We start from the raw sequence: 17,191 nt of genomic DNA on the forward strand, positions 1-17,191 counted from the left end.
AAAACCAAAGTGGGACTTGCGGCACAAAAGGATGAGGACACCTGGAATAGAGTATGTTGTCTTTGTGGGAAGAATATTTATCAAAAAGAAAAAAACAACTTGCTGCAAGGGAAATGTTTCTCTGTAACTGTAATACTCTGTAAAAGCAGATTTCACCAGAGGGTCTAACAGACCTGTTACATTGGCCTGCCGAGAGCTATTTGTCATTCTTGTCATAATCTTTTTAAACAGTATCTTTGCTGTAATTTCTCAATTCCATTTCTCTAGCATAAGCCTAGTCAGGATGGCTTAATTATCACTTTGCCACGGCTGTTCTGTGCTAATAATGACAGCTCTTATGTCAGCTGTTATAATTACATATATGAGGAGGTAGATATGCATATAGTGTGCATAATGTTTTAATAGCAGACTTGGAAATGGTTTATTTGTATTGGAATAAGATTTTTTTTCATTTCTAACAGGTGCATTAATGACTTCTCTCTCCCTTTCTCTCTCTGTTTCCAGCTGCTTCCGAAATCGCAAACTAGCTAACCATTTATTAAGTCAATAATAGTATTAGGATGTCCGAAACCATAGTTGCATAAAATAGTATGTATGTCAGACTACATACGGTGAAATATCATAGCATGTGAACACTGGACACTACACTGGTACATATATCCCACAATGCACTGTGATCATTCATGACCCAAAAGTGTCAAAGACTTTGAACAATTTAAATGTAAGTATTACCTTTCACCATGCCAAGCAGAATGTCATTAAACTCAATGGTTATATTTAAGTTTGAAATCTTTCAGTTTTCTTACATAAAATCACATCAACCAGTGGCCATGATTAGTGCGCACTGTGCTTGATGTGGTAAGTTGCTATGACGAGGTCGTATTTCCAAAAATCCATCTTACATATTACTGTAATTTTACATATACTAAAGCTGTATACTCATATACTATCATGCATGTATGCTGCATTATAGTATGCAGTACATAGGTATATAGTGTGTAGTATGCAATTTTGGATGCACCCTCAGTCTCTCTCTGTCTCTCTTTCTCTGCCTCCCTCCCTCTCTCTCACCCCCAGGGAGATCCCAATTTAATCTCTGGATCTCTCCACACACAGCTGGTCCCAACTTCATGCTAAAATGCTCCATCTGCGGTTCAGTGCTCATTCCATTCTCAGCACCGCACAGCACAACACCGCGATATATGTCTTCTCCAAAAATCTATTTCTGTAGTACAATTATAATAATGTAACATGGAGTGCTAACATGTGTTAGCACTCTGAGATCCCTCAGATAACTGAGCCAAGCTAATGAACATCACAGTATTTAATCACAGTAGTTTGCAACGTGCCCATCGCAGCTTTTGTTCTCCTACACGTCCCCGGCTCCCCCATAACTCTAATGTATGTAGATGGTGCATCAAAATGTCTCCCTGTGATCTCCCCTATCCACCCTCTCACCTTTCTGCACTGTACATCACGGGCCTGCTTTGTCCCCCGAATGGGCCCTCAAAGCCTAAGTATTGTGTTGCTTTCAGTCATGTTCAAAATGAAGAATACGTACCACCAGCCGCCTCCCCTGATACTCTGAAGGGGCTGGTTACTGAAAAAGAATTAAAGTTACTGTGACTGCATTCATAAAAAAATATGCTGCAAGACTAATGAGAAATCCACTTGCGATATCAATCTCGCCATGACAGGGGGGTGAACCCAGCCGGTCATACACTGGCGGGCTCGTACAGTGCCTGCTAACGAATAGCGGTGGCCTCTCCGTCTTTTCCTTCTGTTTTATGTTTTTCGGACATTTTATCAGTTTTCCATGCTGTGGTCAGTGTGATGCTGGCCTTCAGAGTAAAGAAATATGTCAGAAGACTGGAATGACCTGGACCTCAAATACAGGTGGGGATGCTAGAGAAGTTTTGGGCCCAAGTCAATCAGGGAGAAAATTGGGTTACCGTCCAAAGGCTAAAAGTATTTTAGTCTTATATTTAGACTTCATTCAATTTTTGTTGCTAAATAAGACAAAAAACTGCCAGTGATCTGAGACAGTTTGACTCATATCAAGATTTGCCAAAGGGCGTAAGAAACTTTTACGAGTCAAGTGAACAGTAACTTAAAAGTAATATAAAGCTAATATTTTCTACTTGAGAAAAAAATGTGTCAAAAAAGACATTTGTTAAGCGAGTCTTTTCTGCAGTACTAGACTGGGACAGAAGGGAGAGAGGCATGCGGGGACTCTCACAGTTCTGGGCTCACGTCTCTCAGGCAGGAAATGAGGTCATGGGTAGAGGCGTGCTGGCGGGTCCCAGATGGCCGGTCCAGCTGAGGATGCTCGCGGTAAGCTCACAGGAAGCTCCGGCCCAGGTGGGACCCCCTCAGCGTTATGTATATTTTGGCTGGGGCATCGCCTGGGGAGGGAGGGTTGGTGGGGCGCGGCAGAAATAGAAAGTCCTCCGGTTGGTCGGGGGCGGCGGCAACGCGCCCGCATCGGCTACGGCGCGCGGTCCTCCGGCGCGGCGGCTCGGCTGATGGATTGCGGAGTGAAGAAGAAGTGGCACCGGCAGGAGAACACGCGCGCGACTGTGCACCCTCGCAAAATTGATGGATGACGGAGAAAGCCGAAGCTGTGGGGATGAGAGGGGCGTACAATCACGGCCAGACTCCCCGAGTTGGGAGAGGAACTGAAAAGATTCGGTTTATGTTTTAAAAAAAAATGAACGAAGCTCGAATTAACTGTGCGTCGTCTTAGTCCTCGCTACGTGAGGCCGCATCATCTTTGCGGTGATGTTAAGTGACAGAAGGTTGGAGACAAAGATGTCTCTTTGAATTCCAACAAAAAAACTCCATCCTCTCACCTCCCTTCGCATTCCTGCCCGCTCACCCGTAAATTCATTGCTGTTCTATTCTGTGTGTGAAAACCGAAGATGGTTCTCCTCCCAAATTATCTGTCACACACGCGTCATGCCTCTCACACACATGTGTTGTTTCTCCCTTCATTCCACCGTTTGCCGCCCCCTTTGATCTGGATATGAGTAAAAACCTGCAGAAATGATAATCAGCCAGAGCAAAACACCAAAAGCCTGTGATAGATTTGATCAGTCAGACGCTACCTTAACACACACACACATGCACACACACACGCATACACAATTATAGAAACAGGCAGAAAAATAACACCTTCAATTACACAAAACACTTCTGAGGTGAAATTTCCACATGTCTATAAGTGTTGATAAACCAGTTCTGTTATCAGCCAGTCAATCACAAACACAGAAACCAGTTTTAAGTGTAACAGCAACATGTAATTCTTCATCAGCTGCCCTACAATTAGGTTTTCTAAGTCTGAAACGGGGGTAGTAGGATGGCACCAAGATGTCTGCATATTATGGAACCTGAGAAGCAGTGGTTGAGTAGAGTGGTATCTGCGTGCTGTAGACCAATGGAGAGACGCCTGGTTTCCGAGAGACCAAAGAAGTCACGAGAATATTATGATTGTCTGCTGAAAGGAAGCTTTGAAACAGCTTGGCAACTATCAAATATGGTGGAAGACTGGCAGATGCTGTTTTTGTCTTCACAAGTCATGGTGCCTGCTGCATTTTGATTAGTGCAAAGGGATCATGTGACTCCAGACAGAGAAGAGTGCATATGGTGTTACGACCCCTGCTCTGTCTCTGTGCTGCTGGTTCTGACGTTTCTTCACAGGTGCCTAGTGGGCACAACATAGGGTCCTTGGCACAATTGGGAGCACCTGTAGCCAATGCACCCAGAGATGTACCTGTCTCTAGTCTGAGTGGAACCAGGGGGTGGTTCTTCTTGGGTTTGCATCATACAACATTGCTTCGCCATGACTTTCACATTCCACATTTGTCTTCAGTTTCTTTTGCAAACGGGTTATTTAAAATACATTTGGGCGGTAATTCTCAAAGAAAATCCTTTACTCATTGATAAGAAATGCTAATAGGTCCAAAACTAAGCCCCTAACTTAGGCCCAAGGCCCCCCTTCTCTCCCACAAACTGAATTAAAATGGATGCAATAAAAGCAGAGTGAGCATGGGAGGGAAATCAAAGCGATGCTGAATTCTGATACATCAAAGGCGGCTACACTGCCCCCCGGCACGCGGAGAAACACCATTATTTTTGCACTTTCCTCCTTCCACGTCCACCTCCCTCGCCCCCTCACTTATTCCTGGATTGCTACAGGTTCTGTACATTAGACGGCAGTTAAGCCCGTATTTACGAGAGTTGGGACCGCAGAAATCTAGGATGAAGATCGTGTATGTAGTATATTGATCTGCACGTAGGCTGAGGGCGAATGTTTTCATGAAGGAAAATTTATATCACAACCAATAGACCAGGTTCTGTATATTTAAAGCGAAGAGAAAAAAATAACTGGAAAATTGCTGTTTTGAGGGACCCAAGAGGACATGGAGTCTGTGTGATGGATTTACGAACACCAGAAACATAAGAGAAATTGTGAAGAGACTCAACATCCCACCAAATCCCCTGGAACATACATGCAGAGCTGAGGATTGTGACAATGCGGTGACATCGCATTCCCTCGCTGCCGGGCACAAGTACAACCATTTTCAGCATTCCGCAGAGGACCGGTACTTAAAGCGGATCAGCTGAGAGTGAGCATTTCCCGTCCAGATGAGCTACGGATCGATTTGGTATTCACGGCACAGTTGTGCTCATCAACACTGAGCCAGCGGGAATTTGCACTGTAACTGGTGTGTCAATAATTGCAAATCCGGGGATGATTTCCATCTCTGCGACTCAGAGAGTGCTTCTGTTTCTCTTCATTGATGCGACGAGACCACAGAACATCAGTTTAATGAGTCTGAAAATCTTTCCCAGGGATTCTCAGCACAAACCTGTTTGGAATACATTACGATTATATACACACAAATTTGAAAAATGTCTTTTAAATGAGTGGATAAATGTGGACAATTGCCAAACAATAAAGTAAAGGCACACCATTAAAATGCTAAGATTTTAACAATATACTGAGAAAATGGAGAGACCTCAGTGTTTTTAATTAGAGATGGGAAGGTGAGAATTAGTGCTGATGAGCCCATGATGATGCCTGAGGCGGTTCACATGTCAATCATGGGCTGGCCTGCAGGCATTACCTGCACAGTGAGAGACCGATGGCTTTATATACTGTAGCTCTGCTTTACATACTGTAGCTCTGCTTTACATACTGTAGCTCTGCTTTACATACCGTAACTCTGCTTTACATACCGTAGCTCTGCTTTATATACCGTAACTCTGCTTTACGTACCGTAGCTCTGCTTTACGTACCGTAGCTCTGCTTTACGTACCGTAGCTCTGCTGACTGTGTGGAGGTGTTCCTGTGGGCATGTGTACGGGCATTATTGTTCATGTATGTGTGTGTGAGTACACTGCAAAAAAAAGTGTTTAAGTCTTGTAATGAGACTTAAAATCTTTTTTCTCTCTCTCAAGTACAGAATATTAGCACGTTTGAAGTCACTTTTTGCTTTACGAGTGAAATTGTCTTACCCAATTGGCAATCTTTTTACCTTATCCAGCAAGAGAGTAATATAAATATGATTTTGAGTGTAAATATAAGACTAAAATACTAAGTTAGATTTATATGATAAAGTTTAACGTTTTGCAGTATGTTCTTGTTTCTGTGTTTGTGTGTCTGTGTGTTTTTGGTGCCTGAGGTGATACAGAAGGTGGAGAAACATAAGGACTCAGTGGAGAGTGATGTTTTGCCCAGGTGATTACGGCCAACAGCCCAAGTCAGCACAACTCAGCCCAACCAAAGCCCAACCCAAGCCCACCCAGGGCCTTCATTCAAAACCCCGGACAAGGAACACAGAACAGCTAATGTTCCTCACTCAAGCTCCTCCTGGAGAAAAAGCCCATCACCGTTTCCCTGCATTATTAATGCCGGCCCATTAAGCATTCGTACTCTGGAACTGATTTGTAACTGTGCAGCAGTGAAATTAACTCTGCCTTTCAGAAGCCTCCACAACATATTCTCCAGGTAAGCACAGCACTGCAGGGAGAGGGCACTTCCAACGTGGAGCAGAATAGTTTTGCACTCAGCTCAGGTAATGAATGCTAAACAGAGGACTGCTTTTACACAATGGTATGCCATCCCTGCTGTAAAATCCAGCTATGCCAGCTTGACCAGCTTGGAAATTGCGCTGGTCATAAACTGGTCTAGCTGGGTATGTGATGGTCAACCAGCATGGCCAAGCTGGTCATAAAGCTGGTCTAGCTGGGTATGAGCTGGTCAACCAGCATAGCCAAGATGGTCATAAGCTGGTCTCGCTGGGTATGAGCTGGTCAACCAGCTAGTGCTGGAAGCTTGCCTGAGCTGGTAGGCGAAACACTTGTCAAAAATACTTTTTGCAGTGATCATAATTCACTGGTGGATCCCCCCAATCGATCGATGTGTCCCAGTCAGTCATTGGGACAGACTGTATCTGACCACCTGGGAGCCCAATCAGCGGATCCCATCACGTCGTTCACCTTGCACTTCTTCGAGAGTGATAGCACCGGGCGTGGGGTCACAGAGTGTCTGCTGAAACAGATTGTCCCCTCCAGGAGTTCATATTAAAAAATAACTTGCAGAAGTGCAGCCAAAAACTTTAATCATCCTGTCTTTCTTTTCCCGTCCCTCCCCTCTCCCCGTTCCGAAATGGCGGGTGTTGGGCGTGGCGAGGGACAGCTCAGGGACGGGGACGTGGCTGACAATGGCAGCTTTCCATACCGTAGGATATACTGCTCGACTCAATAAAGCGTTCAAAGTCATCTTAATGGAAACTTTCAAAAGGGTGAATACCCATCTGAGCTTGACAGATGAGTAGAATGTGCCCTGTTAATGCAGGAATAGAGCTATGCCGATGAATAATTTAGCATTCACGATTATTTCACGCTACTAAGCAGACTTTAGGTACCTTATAAATGGAGTTTTATTACAGCCAGACAGGAAGCAGTAGAAAAGAGAGAAGACTGCCTTTGACTGAAATGAGAGCTCGGGTTCCTTTGACCGTGCTTTCATCCCTCTTTTGAAATCTTTGTGTGGAAGAGAAACAGATTATGGAAATCAGGCTGCTTGTGACAGCCAATCTAATGCTCAGTCTGGTGGTGCCGGTGAAAGGGAAACATGACGCAGGAAATGAGAAGTTGCAGACCTGACCCCCCCCCCCCGGGTTTTATTTGAAAGCCCACAGAGGTGAAAATCAGAAAGCAGAATCTGAAATGAAAACAGGAAACTGTGAGAAATGTGCAAATTACTATGGGCTTTCAGGATCGGATATGGATTTCAACATCTAAGGTGTTGGGACAGTTATTCTGGGAACTTTGTTTTCAGTCTTCATTCTATGGTTAAGCTTTTTCCAGGCTTACTTCAGATAAGATACACCTTATGGAAATACAAACCTCAGCAAAAGGATGAGGCTGGGTATACGCATGGGGACGCACAAAAATAATAATGAAGAAAAAAAGATATAATCATAATAAAAAATTATATTATTTCATCAGTAATCTATGCATACAGAAGTAAGTAATATATAATTAAAAACATGGGAAAAATATCCAGAGGCAGTACTGGAACATAAAAATAAAGCAGTCGAGTGAAGAATAAAATCCTCACAGTGATAAAAAAAGGAACCAAAATGGAACAGAAAAAGGCTGAGTCAGTCGAGCACCAGAGGTCTCAAAGTGCCTGCGACAAGCACAGGTGCAGGCAGTGTGCAATTCACATCTGGTGAGAGACACGCTAACTGATGAAGAAGAATAAATAAATATTAATAAATATAAAAGCAAGTGACTAACCGGATGAGAACGGGTAAACGGACACCGTTGAATTCGATGCTCACTTACTGCAGCTGGTTTCTACAGAGTGCTGACTGCTTGGAGGCAGTGATGAATGGAGAAATGTGTTCTCATTAGGGTGACCAGATTCCCTGGAGGACTGTGTACATAATGCAATGGGAAACTACAATAATGCCAATTACAGTCAGGAAACCCTCAGAAATATGCTGCCCCTGAAATACTGGACAAATCAACGTTATCTTAGAAATTGGGACACACAAATCTGGATGTTTGGTCAGCCTAGTGCACTGCAGAAAAGTCTGTCTTTTCAAGTGTTTTAGCTTTGTAATGAGAATTTCAATCTTTTTTCTCTCTCTCAAGTAGAAAATATTAGCTGTGAAGAGAAATTGTCTTCCTATTAAAGAATCTTGAAATGAGTAATCTCAGCTCATTGCCAAACTTTTTGTCTTATTTAGCAAAAATATATATTTTATAGCCTGAATTATGATGAGGAATAATTCTGTTCAGAATAATTCAGGGCTACGCAGACTCCAATATCGGTCCAGCTTTGTTTCATGATCATGGAGAGAAGTACAAGCATTTGTAGTTCTCTGAAACGGTTAAGGTTTTGCCCATCTTCATACCTAGACAGACACAGATAAGAAGTAGAAAACACAAACAGGACTCCTGCCATATTATTATTCTGCTGGGGAAGGGAGCTTAGGGGGTGATACTCCATGAGAGCAATAAACCATTATTGTTTAGACGAGGAGAAAGGAGCCCCCCCCCCCCAGTTCACATCATTTTCCAAATTCATCTACAATGTTTTTGTTTTTTTGCCTGCAATGTGCATTCTCCCCTGCCACACTTGAAGGTGCAAGGCCTGCACCACGGCGGGCGGGCCAGGTAGAGCCCGTCACTGAGTTTATCACAGGCCAGGTGGATCACCTCTCATTTCCATGCTGTCACTATCAATCTCGCTTTTGCATACATCGGTTTTCCCCAAAATATCCGCTAGACAGTGCATTTGTACGGGCGAGAATCAATGTCAAACTAAAGCACGTTGTAAGAACTTTTGCTTATAAGAATCATCAATTGGTCAATGGAGTGCTATGTTATCATGAAATGATAAAAGGAGGGAAATGTATTTTCAATACATCAATTTTCAATACATCAATTTTTAATTGATTCTTAATTGACAATGTGTGTTAACATAAAGACAATCACATGATTACAAATAACCTTTTAGTGATAATCCTTATTACTATTAGACCACCTTCTGAATTAAGTGCTTACTATGAGTCTTTCTCTGTCTCTCTCCAGCAGACAGACAGCCCTTTACCTTCATGTCTCTGCTTCTCAGCTAGCACATTCTGGTCTTACAGCAAGGTCAACAAGGGGTATTCAGAAGACAAAATACTCATAAATGTTCGTGGCCAGCTTCATGTCTTTTTGTTTTGGTAAAGCCCCCCCTTCTGGAAAAGTGTGTATAAGAGTCTTACTGTATCTGATGCAAATCAGAAAGCCGGTAAGCTTTCTCACTTTCTGTCATTTCTTTGCAAATAAATCCGAAAGTTAAACTCAAGTATAGCTATCATTGTTTTTACTGGGATCTGTTTCATCAGACGATGCTCACCTGTGAAATGTTAAAAAGGGTATTTTCCCCTAACAACGTTTTCACGCTTTGCTTTTCTCACATATCAAGTTTTAATTATCTTTCATTCAAATCCAGCACGACAAAACGCTAACAATCCAAATAGCTTTGGCTCTGCGGTAGTGTTTACAAGACAGAGACACTCTGACACATCGGGGCTTACAGGGCTGAACGCCACCTCTTTCCGCCCTGACACATCATTCTGCGAATGCACGGTGAGTAACAGTCACTCAGCTGAGAGCGATCCATTCTTAAAGCCATTAAGGATGAGCAACTGTGAAAGTATCATACGCTTTCCTTCCATTCCGTGCCATTCTGTGGGAAATGGAGCAAAACAGAACATCCTCCCCAAAAAGCTAAGTGTGCAGGAGATTGCAAATCAATATAGCTAAATGGAGTTGCCGTCAAAGACAGGGAGTCTTTTCAGAGCTTCAACACTGCCATTGGTTATGTACTGCTAATGGCATGGGGGAGGGGGAGGGGGTGAAATAACATTGAACTGCCAAGACTAAGATATTGTTCCTCATGTAATGCGTGTTTCTGTATTTAAAGCTGTAACTGTCTTTCAACAAATTAAAAGTATTGTGTGTGTGAGTTACAGTATAGAGTAGAAAGAGATGCCTCGTAAATCTGGAACAAAACATGACTCAAATGGGAGTTTGACTCTTTTGAGGACATCTAACAGCATAACAGCGAGAACAAAGAGAGCCTCTCCTGGCCAACAGAGGTACTGCAGAGCGAGTGAGTCATCTCTCTCCTGTCCCTTAGGTCCAGTCGTTCCTCTTGAAAGCGATGACAAAGTTTCCAAGTCAGGAGCCTTTCAAACACGTTGAAGTGAGTCTCATTTCTCTCCCCGGAGAGGGAAATGGTATCACTGGAGAGAACAGGGACTTTAAGGAGAATGCGTGACAAGCTGAAGATGAATTATGATTCAAAATCCTCTCCAGGAACCAGTTCTCTCCAGTTATCATGCTAGAGTGAGAGGATCTAAGTATTAGATCTGATTAAGGCTAAAACTATGCTATGCAGCATTATGTAAAAAAAGAAGTTAAAAGTTAGCTGAACTTGTAAAACTTGGGAAAACTTTTATTTGTCCAGTATTTCTGAGGGTTTCCTGACTGACATGTGTTTGTCAACTTCTCTCAAATGAATGGATAACCTCTGCTTTTAAATCTCCTGCTGACTCAGTATGAGGACCCATTGCTTACTGCGTGGGTAGCTGTACTGTGTATCAGGCCAGATGCTAAAAGGCAGTCCATTTGTCCATGCATTATGACAGGACACAGAAAAGGCCACCTCTGCCTATACTGCATTAGCAATTACTACTTAAGGAATGGGCTTAGTAAGTGTACTCTTCAAAATGGATTTTCTATACAAGTCAAATCCGGAACAGAGGAACTGTTATACTTTTCCCCCCTCCCTTCAGTGCTCATTTTAGGCATCACTGTCCTGTCTAACTATAATACATTACCAGCAGAGTCATAACTGAGATTTTCCACAGGATGCCAACTTTTTTCACATCTCTTGTCATTCTTGGTTATAGTGGGCCCAGCACAGGTAGTATCCCTATTTGCAGGTTGCATTATTATGTCTTCCGTCATTTTTGGCAATTCAGCAAAACTGCTTGGTTTTGAGAAGATTTTAGAACAATATTAGGTCTCTGACTGCCATTTTGCCTCCCACCTGAACATTACAGGGCTTAAGCACTTGTCAGTGGGCTTTGGGCTGGAAAAAGAAAACAGGAGCAAAATGGCTCTGGCTAATTTTTATGCGCACACAGAATCACACTGGTGCTGCTGGGATTTGATTTATGGAAAGGCAAAATTCTGTTTATTGTCACCGAGCAAACAGAACACAGATAATATAAAAACAAAAGCACAATAAATCTCTCAAAAAACATGACATGTTAAAATGGATTTAGAAGATTAGAAATCAGTGTGTGTGTTTTGCATACAAAAATGTAGACACCGAAACCGCATACTACTCAAACTAAATTTCAGGCTGATTTTTTAAACGTAGTATGAGTCGTATGCTAAGTATGCGATTTCGGACGCAGGCAAAGAAAAATTCTCTCACTTTAGCCCAGGGGTTCCCAATGAATATTCTGCCCGGTCCAGTTTCTTTACATCAGATGATTTGGCAGGTCAACATCCACTCCCTCACACCTACCTTATTCTAGATGCACACATAGGCTACATGAGAATAACATAAGTTTACTTTGAACACTTTTGTCAATGTTTTTCACTGAAATGCATTCCTTCGAATGCCAAATTATGTAACCAAACATTCAGTAACCATTCTAGTTTTTTTGTATGAAGGAGCATCACATTTGCGCAATTATGGCCTACTCCTGGAAACACATCAACGCAGGCCTAAACTTTCATCAAATAAAACGTAGTTGACAGAGACGCACAAGCCTTGAATGGAAACAAGCTACACAGGACCGCTTTGAATGAACACCTTTGAAAACCATGGGATAGAAAAGAGAGTCTAAAGTGGCATCTCCGCTCAAATGCGAGTTTGCGAAAGTTCGGCTGATATAATGTTGTGCCGAGGCGGAGGCACTGGGGGTGTCCGTTTGTAATTCTGTTTCTTTTTATTAATGTTGACTTTCCTCTTTTAAGATTCAATTTTAAAGTTTGCTAGCTAGCTTGCTGCAGCTGGTGATTGTTGCATGTGCATGAAGTTGTTGGATATCGGTTTATTCCCCTTTGTGTAAGGCTATTTATTTCATCATAAAAGTAATACTAAAATAAAAGCTACTAATTGTTGACTTGGGAGAAACGAGATAGTCTTTTTTTTCGGGTTTGATTCATATAACTTTGCCTGATGTGACCCATGGGGCTCCTATTGGGAACTTTGCTCTAACCCATGCTGTTGGTTGCATTCAAAAGCACACTGTGTTGAAGAAGACATTTTGCATTTAAATTGAGATATTAGCAGACCCTTTTATCCAGAGTGACTTGTGTGTTTACAAGTTTGGGCAACAAACAGAGCTGATGTTAAGTCACCAGGGTCATGACCAACAGTAGTCAAAATATAATCTTACAACATAAAGTTTGTTGCCATGGTAGCTACAAGAGGTGAAATAGAGAATGCAGTATTGCAAGGGAGCAAATCTGTTAGGGTGCAGTTAAATATGCACATTTCAGTCAGAAAATGGGCAGTGGTTTAGCTGTCATGATTAAAGTGATGGGGGGGGGGGGGGGGGGGGTTGCAGGAAAGAGAAGAGAAGTGATTGTGATTTTAAAATTCCAGGAAGATTGGAATTTGTCAGGAATATCAATGGCACACTGTGAATGTGTTTGGGACAGATTTTCCAGAGATTTAAACAACAATTATGGAAAGCAGCATCAAGGTAATCAGTACACAATTACCAAAAGGTGCCAGGCTCAGCTCTGCTGTGTCCACCATTTCTCCCCATCTCCCAACTCTCATTTTGTCTACAGGATTTGATGCTTCTTCCAGGAACTCCAAGGGTGATGTCAGTCACATATCATCTGCTGTTCACATACAGCATATCACCATCTCTTTGCAAGAGTGGTCTTTGTATTTGTACTGAATTGCAGACAATGGAGCCTAAGGGTTCTAACCTCTAGACCTGCCCATGTCTATAGAGAGTATTCATTCCATGGGACAGGGTTGGAAATTATATTACTTTATCTATAATCTGTATTTCTGTTCTATATGTGGAGGGATGGATTTCAAACATGGATGTAAAGCACCATTGCCTTATACAGGTTTTATGGTTGTTTAGTTATCTAAGCCTTCTCCAAGCTTTAATAACGCGCATAAACCAATCACACTGAAAGCAGTGAATCTGGGAGGATGTAAATTAAATCTTTGATATTAACAATAAAAATGTAAGTGTGTATCTTTGAATATGAATACATCTAGTTCTGAAACTTAATTTGTATATGTGCAAAACACATGATGTTTTGGATTATTTCTTCTCAAGAGGCTCCTACATAATACCAAGGTATTTTCTTAGGCACATCCACCCGTTTTATTTCCTCTTTTCCAATATGTCTCTGTGCAGTGCATTCTGGTCACTTCATTCCACATACTGTGTGTCGAGCAGTTTTGTTTTTTCAGGATCAGGACCAAAATTACAATCACACACACAAAAAAGGAAAAGAAATGTTGCACTTCCAGTACATAACCCAGTTATGTTATGTTAACAGGTTCTACAACAGTAGAGTAGCATCAAAATTACACTGAAAAAATTATATCTGGATTCGCAAAAGAATATGTTTCTAATTAGAAAATGTGAATAGATGTAACTGAGAATGTAAATGTAAATGACAGTTCTATGTTAGAAAAACAAAGCAGATCCTACTTCAAGTAGTGGTTTTGGAAACTACAAAATTAAGTTGCTTTGACTTATAAACAGACTTTTGAAACTTTGATAGTGAAATAGATCACACATTCAAAATAATGACTATGTAACTGCCATGGTGGCTGCACTTATACATTGATTTTTGAAGTACAAAAATTGAAGTAGGTTATACAAAGACTAGTCTTGCTGGAACTATATAAAATTTTCATGAACAAAATTGCCTTAATTATTTAAAGTAGAGCCAGCAGGTTTTTTGATCAGTGCACTTACTGTAGTCGTAGGTACATTAGCATATCACAGCTGCCCAGTTACAGAAAACCTGTGTATTAAGAATTATTCTTGCTAATTGTACACTGGTATTTAACTCCACACTATCTGGTAATTCATAAAAGTATTGGTAGCTTTTCCGTATCTCACAAAATCGATTTTGAAAGGTAGCATCTGAATGATTACTGCAATGTGCCCGCTGATCATTACTTGATTCTTCCTGGTACCAAAATGTCAAGGTAACAACAGCCAGTGAAGCTTAAATTTGATACATGTACATGATAACAGCACAGGAAGAAAGCTGCAGACAAGGTGATATTGAGGGATTGTTTCTACAGTAGAACTTTATATTTTACAGAAGATGGTGAGAAGAAACTTATTCAAGTTAAATACATTGACAGAGCTTCTGTTTTAGCAATACAGTAAACTATACTTTTGAATGTTAAGGTTATATTGACTTGACCAAAAAGGAAAGAAAAAAAACATCCAAGCTTTTGTTTAGCTTTTTTCGCAATGTGATTTATCATTGTAAATCCCACTGCAATCTACTAACCACATTTCAGTCAAACAACACAGAAGTATGCATTTTCATATTGATTTGTGACATAATTGGTAGCATCCCACCGGAGCGGAGCAAGAGGCCTTTTGCCATTGTATTTTAGCTTTATGAATCACTTTAAATGTATGCTAACATAAAAATGAGCTGGTCAGCACCGCACCTTCTTTGAGCTTATAGTCATCTTCTGACTCCCTTTACTGAGAGACCTCTGCCGACCGCCCACTTCACCTGACACAAGTTAGTCCCTACCTCACCACAGATATAACATGAGCAAAATAGATCTGAGCTGCTATAGACCTCCTGCAGAGCCATAACAACCCTCATTGGCTATATAAAGAGTGAAGTGCCCACTGCAAGTGGTTTTTTTTTTTTTCTTTTTTTTTTTTACTTTACTTTACTAATACTTAGCTTCCCCGTGCTCCTGTTATAGTCCATTAACCACAGCTATCTGAAGCACTCAGCCATGGTGGCATGTAAGCAGGAAGTGAGGGTCTCCTGATCTCCTCTGTCAGTAGAGCTTTGCTTCCTGCCAGTGTCGAGTACCTCTCCATGGATACACAGGCACTCTACAAACCTGAGTGCGTATTGAGCAAGAGATTCCTTTGAGGGAAATGTAGCATACAAAATGTTGGCACTGTGTAATAGGCATGTATCCAAACCCAAATACTGTATTTTCAAATGAGCAGATAAGGTATTGCATACATTTTCTTCCTGAAGTTAACCAATGATATTCAGAAGATATTGGAAAAAAATTTTTTGTGGAAAGAGTGATTTTTGAATAAATAAAAAACTCCCCAGAGCTGCATATGAATCATTTTGTTGGTTGATCAAATGCACATACAGAGTGTTGTCTCTAGCACACATACACTCAATTAGCACTTTATTAAGTATTTATTAGACTTATTTTTAGTCTTCTTATGCTGCAGCCCATCCACTTAGAGGTTTGATGTGTTGTGTGTTCAGAGATGCTCTTCTGCATGCCACTGTTGTAATGTATGGTTATTTACGTTACTGACACCTTCCTGTCAGCTTCGATTAGTCTTCTCCACTGACCTCTCTGATGAACAACTCTTAATTGCCTGCAGAACTGCTGCTCACTGGATGTTTTTTGTTTTTTGCACCATTCTCTGGAAATCCCAGGAGATCAGCAGTTTCTGGGATACTCAAACCGCCCATCAATCATACCACGGTCAAAGTCACTTAGATCGCATTTCTTCCCTATTCTGACACTTGATCCAAAAAACAGCTGAACCTCTTGACCATGTCTGCATGCTTTTATTGAATTGCTGCCACATGATTGGCTGATTAAATGTTTGCATTTACAGGCTGGTGTACCTAAAGTGTTCACTGAGTGTATATATTAATCATACCATTTGACATTGTGTCACCCTTCCCCACGATCTGCCTTTGAATCACTTTCTCTCCCACTCCCTCCTTCCTCTCTCACTCCCAAAAAAATTAAAATGAATAAATACATGAACTGAAATGAACTGAACAGGAATGAATACAAATAACAACTGCAACTGTCTCTTATGACTAAGAAATAATATTCATTTAAAATAAGGTAAAAGATAAGTCATACCATTCCGTTCCACAGGGTGCAAAGTTTTAAATATATGACATATAAGGAATAACCATGGCAACACAGCAATTTCATCAGTTTTCAAGTTATTGACTGGCACTGTGGTACTGTTCCAGCGTGAGGCAATTTGTTTAAAACCAAGTTACTGTACGTTTGTGAGCTTGGGTCATCTGTTGATAGTGTGTAAGTGTACAGCATGTACCGCATGTGTGTGAGTTATGATATGTGAGTTTATTCCTGTGTAAACATCGACAGTAAATGTGGGTGTGTGTAGGTGTGTGTGTATGAGTATGCACGTGCACGTCTGTACTCATGCGTGTGTTGGATTGTATGCGTGATTGGGTTAGTGTCATTGAATGCCTGTGTATTTTGGCAGAGCGCAGGTGTCAGTGCTGTGTGGGTTCTCATCACAGATGATGGAGTATCATTATTTTCACTGAGAAAGGTCATTGCCATGGAGTGCACTTCATCCAGATTATACGTGTCTCAGCACGGGGCTCTCCACTCCTCGCCGGGCGATAAGAGTGGGGTGACACCACGGCACCCACACCGCCAATTTCACAAACAAGGAGAGAGGCTTTCAACAGAAACACCGCAGGAAACACTCGCCGTGCAGAATAACAGATAAGTGCTCATGGAAATCAGATGTTTCTAAGTGCACTTCAGCAGTTCAAAATAGACAGAGGCTGACATGAAATCAGAATTAGATTTATGAAAGCACGGCTACAAGTCAGGCAAACTTGTTATTGCTGATTATTAACAGTAATGACTTTCGTCTGCCTGCCACCTTCCAATCAGCAGCTTTAATCTGGGAGGGGAAAAGCTCATTCACCAACCCACGCAAAGAGCATAGTTTTCAGGTGCTTAATGGATAGCAGGCATTTATGCATATAGTTGGCACATATTAGTTGAGGTGGAAAAGCTAGATAAAATAAGATCCAGGATGACAATAACAGCTGTAGGATGATCAGAAATTCTATAATGTATAACTATTTGTTT

General features: G+C 41.4%; 1 protein-coding gene across 1 annotated transcript in view; it reads right to left on the bottom strand.

Moving 5' to 3' along the window:
- clstn2a (calsyntenin 2a) overlaps positions 1-17,191 on the bottom strand; it is a 153,707-nt gene that overhangs the window by 19,667 nt on the left and 116,849 nt on the right. The gene's annotated exons all lie outside the window — the stretch shown is intronic.

The sequence above is a fragment of the Conger conger genome, chromosome 5 (genome assembly GCF_963514075.1).
Source record: "Conger conger chromosome 5, fConCon1.1, whole genome shotgun sequence".
NCBI classification, from domain to species: domain Eukaryota; kingdom Metazoa; phylum Chordata; class Actinopteri; order Anguilliformes; family Congridae; genus Conger; species Conger conger.